A 6,000-nucleotide genomic window follows, 5' to 3' on the forward strand; every position below is an offset into this window, starting at 1 on the left:
TATGTCGGCGGTGATGATATGCGAATAGCATTCCAATCAACTATTAATCAGAATAAACGGTTGACGCTTTTAGTCAATTATTGGAACAAATCATCTGCTTCCATTGAGAATATGCACGAGTTGCAGAAATCGTTTGGAGACGGAACTGACTTAGGGTTTGATAAACGGTCGACGCTTTTACAAATCATCTGTTTTTACCACGTGTCAGTTAAGTAAACATTTCAGATCAATATTCAAGAACAAATGGAATAACTCAACGGCTCGATGTTTGGAACTTCTTCACATGGATCTCTTAGATCCAATACATGTAATGAGCCTCGGAGAAAAGAAGTACACTTTGGTGATTGTCGATGACTTTTCAAGGTTTATAGTGGCAGTCTTCCTAAGTTCTAAAATCAGAATGCTGCCCATATTATCAAGATTCTTAAGATTGTAAAATGAGATAACTTCAGTGGTAGATAAGATAAGGATTGATAGAGGAACCGAGTTCACCAATAAAATCTTCTCAACTTATATGGAAGACAATGATATTAAGCATGAGCTTTCAACTGCTAGATCACCACAACAAAATGGAGTTGCTGAGAGAAGTTACAGAAAACTCAAAGAAGCGGCTCAAACCATGCTAGCAGAATCTAGTATCTCTCAAAGGTTTTGGGCAAAAGCTGTGAACATTGCATGCTATACACAGAACATATCAATGATTAACAAGAATCATAAGAAGACTTCCTACGAGATCTGGAATAGCAAATAGCCTGATGTATCATATTTCAACATATTTGATTGTAAGTATTTCATTCACAATAACAGTAAACACATTTAAACTTTTTTTAATGATAAATCTGATATTCGTATGTTTTATGTTACTTTTATGTCATTAAAACATATAAAGTTTATAATCATAGAACTCTAACAGTAGAAGAGTTAGTATGTGTTGCATTCGATGAATCCTTTATCTATCGTGATAATAATAATAGGAATATACATGATTTAAGTAATAGATTGGATGCTAATAACCTTGATTCTAGCAGTGATCATGAGATAGACTTGAGAAAGACAGCTAGAATAATTCCTGAAGAAGGTACAGTCATCCATGAAAAAAATGTACAGAATCAAGCCGCAAAAAAAAATTGAGGCAGCAAGATCCAGATCCATATGGACCATGTCTCCGCTGGAACAAAAATCATCCACCCGAGCTAGTTATTGGTAACCCAGCTACTCATCTTGGAACTAGAAATCAAATGATATATGTGTTCATGCATGCTACATTTGTTTCTCAACTTGAACCTAAGAATATTAATGTGGCCATAGCATATTCAAATTAGATAGATGCAATGCAGAAAGAACTTAATCATTTTGTGAGAAGAAATGTTTGGCATCTAGTTCTCCGACCATCTAATCAACATGTTATTGAAACAAGATGGGTCTTCAGGAATAAAATTGATGAGAGTGGATTAGTAATAAGAAATAAAGCTAGATTTATAACTCAAGAATGTACACAAGAAAAAGGCATAAATTTTGATTAATCATTTGCTCTTGTTTATGTGCTCACTTTCAAACTAATCCTAAACAATTGCATTATACTCCAGCTAAACACATTTTTAAATAACTTAAGAGTACTGCATGTGTAAGTCTTTGGTATCCCAAAGATTCAAGCTTTAACATTATTGGATATTCAGATGCAGATTGCAAGATAGAAAGAGCACCAGTGGATCATTTTAGTTCTTGGGATATAGATTGATATTTTTTTGTTCAGCAAGAAACGGACATCAATCGCTACATCAATGGCTGAAGCTTAATATCTTGCTGCTGGGATTTGTTGTGCACAACTACCATGGATTCAGAAATAATTAAGAGTTTATGGAATTCAAACCGCTGAATCTCCAATTTTTTGTGATAACACAAGTGTCATAGCAATCACCTACAAACATGTCATACATTCTCAGACTAACAATATTGACATTATACATAATTTTATCTGAGATCATGTAATATATAAGAACATCTGGCTAGAGTATATTTCAACTGACAATCAAGTCGTCGACATCTTCACCAAGACTAACCTGATTCTAAATTTTCTTACTTTTGCAATATACATGGTTTAGCTTATTTAAATTAACACATAAATATAGGAGGAACAAAAATTGAGCTGATAAAAAAAATGTATCGAGGCGGTACATATCTCTGACCCCTACGGCTACAGTTTGGGGAAATTTGATCTTATCACATGCTCTGACTGTTTCACTCTTAAACAAACTAATAATCAGAACGGTCTCATAGTAAACATTCAAATTTTGGATTATGTAAATCCGCATTTATTGTATATTTGGTTGTTATTCTCTAGATTTTGTCAAGAGAATATATCAACCGTCAAAAGTCATTATTTGATTTTTCAATTTTTCATAAAGCAACATAAGACATAGAAACACGTGGACTTCCATGTATATCAAATTTGATTGTATATATACTTTTTGTTTAACACACTTCACTCTTTCTGATTACTTTACAACTCTTGCATTATATTATCATTGCTATCTTGTTCTCTTTGCACCTAACTGCTTTGCAGAACAAATCAAGACATTTATTCAAAAAATCTTACAATGACTAGCTACTCCAATAACACCATTTCCATTAACTTCGCCTTTGTTCTGACCATTAAGGATGAGCTAGTGGTGAACATGTTTAGGATGTTGAAAGCTTCTGGGCTCCGAAAGTTTTTGGGTTGCAACTTTCAAGTTTCAAAAACTTTGCTCAACCAACTATTTGAGACTGTCAAGATGGATAATGGGGTCATGGTCTGCATCATTCAAGATTCCAACCTCTGGATAACACAGAAATTAATTGTTTGCAAAATGTTTGACCTACCAACCGTCGATTTAAGTTCCTTGTATGCACTACCAAAAGGGAACTCTACTCGTTGGATGGTAGAGTTCGCTCCATCATGGTCACCTTTTTCTTCTTCAAAATGAATGATGAAAGGCATCAGTGTAGAATATAGGCTTTTCACCGATATTGTGAGCAAGCCATTGTTAGCCAAGGTGGAGAATTTTATAAGATAACAACCGAAAATTTCATGGTCATGGTGACCATTGCATCCAGGGTAAATGTCAATTTTTCAAAAATTATGTTCAAGGTCTTCACAGCCATGGTGAAGAAGGAAGCATAGTCTCTAGGGTTTTCTTTCCCTTTGTTCTATAGGCTGGGAAATGCTAAAATCAAATCGGCGGATGTTATCAAGCTCCACAAAATTAATTTGATCGATTGGAACACAGTTGAAGCATATAAAAAGAAGCAAATGCCAATTGGTGTTGAGCTATTGGAGGCTAAGGTTGAGAAAGAAGAGGCTCTGGCTGCTGAAAAGAAGCTAGAGAAGAAAGTCAATCCGGTTTAGAAGAAGACATTGAAAGACGTTATATTGCTAAGGGAGTTGAGGCCCAATTTTTTTGCCCAAAAAACTTTACTTATCTTTATTTAGACTCAAATTTTATTTTCGCATTGTAAATACGGCCTAGTCGGCCTGCAACCTAGTTGGTTGGTCTCTAGAAGACTTGGATTTTATTTGGCTTGCACAAACATATATTAGCTGTATGAATGAATAACAGCAGTCCTTAGGCTAGTTTTGTTATGGAATATCTCTCGAGCCGTGTCGTAAATATAGTGTCTTTTTCATGATCTGTGATATACTTGAGATCATGGCGGGCAACATTTTCAAAGAAAACTCTACAATATTTTTTGTAAAAACCGTCAAATGGCTTGTTTTACACAATATATCTCACAACCAACCTATTCATCCCCATTTTTTAATCACAACAAAATCATGATGATATCTTCAAGTAAAAATAGTATCATCAGTTGAAACTTATGACATGCAAACTACATTTCAAATGATATAATGCATCCAATCCATTGCCACCTCAATCAAACACAATAAATTAAAGAATAAAACATACAAACCAAAGGATTTAATGTCATAATTTGGTCATCATATCATTTACACATGAAAATGAAAGTGACTAAATAAACATATTTAACAACATTTTTTCTACCAAACAAAAATGTTTTCATGCCTACCTTTTGTGATATTTATTCAGTTTCATATATAAATCAATAATAATAGTAATTATCTCAGGATTCATGAGTCATTTTGCACTTACACTTCATCTCACCAAGTTGGATTAGATAGTTGGTCTCGACCATTTTCCATATTTATTTCTTCTATAGGACGCTAATTGTGGTTAGTGGCCACATTATTTTGGCCTTAAACAAAGAGGTCCTAAAGGATAATGTTGATTCATTGGTCCTCGGACCAATGATCCCCATTGTATCTAGATTTCCCTTATTATTCAGTTGAAAATCTTCTATTGATATCTCAATTTTTCCAATCCAAAAACTTATTCTTCTCATTTCATGAAATCTTTTCTCAAGTATTAGTTCATCATCCTCATTCTTTTACTCATTAACTTTTTTTCATGCTTAGTCTTACTTCCTCTAATTCTGCACTTTCCTTCCTCAATTTTTTCTACCTTCTGCACCAACAACATTCTCTTTTGAATTTTAGTGAGTTGTATTGGAAATTTATGGTGTTTAATCACCTCTCACTCTTCTTTTTTCATTGATTTCTGAGAAAGTACGAATTTCATGCCCTTTGAATTGATCATTTGAGTATGAAGATTGTTAATCTCTTAAGTACAGACTTGAAGATGCTTCTAATCCCCCAACCTATATCATGTATTCCCAGTATCAAACAATGCATTTCCTTCTTGTGAAATACATCTTTCTATTGTATCCTTCATCTAAATTTTGTCTCATTTCATCTGTAAAAAAGACTCGAGGAACCCTCATTTCATCTCCATAAACACAACCATATAAACATGAAGATTAGGATTAACATATTCTTCGTGTTTTCAAAGATTTATTCGTGCATTTAGTTGATGTAGTGAACTCCATTAATATCATTCATAATCTAATTCGTTCAATCTTTTCTCAGAAAAAGTTGCCCGAAAAATCCAAGTTTCATCCTGTGAAACATAAAATATGACTCCGAAAAATTAGCATCCATGGTCTTTCATTCCAATATGCACCGAGTGTATTCTCTTCCAATTGTTCATAAACCTACTGGTATCAGAGACTTAATTTAAAATTTCTTAAAATTCTGAGTATGCTCTGTAGTTGCAGCCTAGACTGATCTTCCACATCAGAAAAGATTTTTTGAGATTTTTTTTATTAAGGCGGGATTATTTTGTCCAGTCTACTAAAATTGTTGTAGACATAATGGCGGGAAGGTACGAGATAGCAAAGTTCAACGGAAGCAATATTATGTAGTGGAAAATAAAGATACAAGGAGTTTTAAGAAAAGAGAATTGCTTGGCGGCTATTGGAGATAGACCGATGGAGAGTACGGATGATGGAAAGTGGAATGAGATGAACGACAACGCTGTTGCCAATGTACAATTGGCTATAGCAGACGAAGTTTTGTCAAGTATCTCTGAGATAAAAACAGCCAAAGTTATCTGGGATACTCTGACAAAGATGTACGAGGTCAAGTCCCTACACAACATGATTTTCCTAAAGAGAAGACTTTATACTTTTCAGATGGCGGAATCCTCATCGATGACCGACCATATCAACACACTAAATACTCTATTTGCCCAACTTACTTCCATGGGGCATAAAATAGGAGAGAATGAACGTGCGGAGCTTCTACTTCAAAGTCTACCAGATTCATATGATCAACTTATCATCAACATTTNTGCTTGCATCATACATACTTGAGCATACATAACATAATTTTGCGTAGAGATATGTTTCAAAGCAAGTGACCCATACATAAAAGTGTGTGATCAGACTAAACCACAGTACTGGGCTGGCAGGGAAAGTCCACTACCACATACATGAGATCCCCGTTCATGCTTTAACAGGTGGATTGGTCTCTGGTCATGCTTTACCGCTTTACAATCCTGATCTAAACCCGGTCATGCTTTACCGGGGTAGAGAGGTCCTCGG

This window comes from Primulina huaijiensis, chromosome 6, assembly GCF_012295235.1.
Source record: "Primulina huaijiensis isolate GDHJ02 chromosome 6, ASM1229523v2, whole genome shotgun sequence".
Lineage (NCBI taxonomy): Eukaryota > Viridiplantae > Streptophyta > Magnoliopsida > Lamiales > Gesneriaceae > Primulina > Primulina huaijiensis.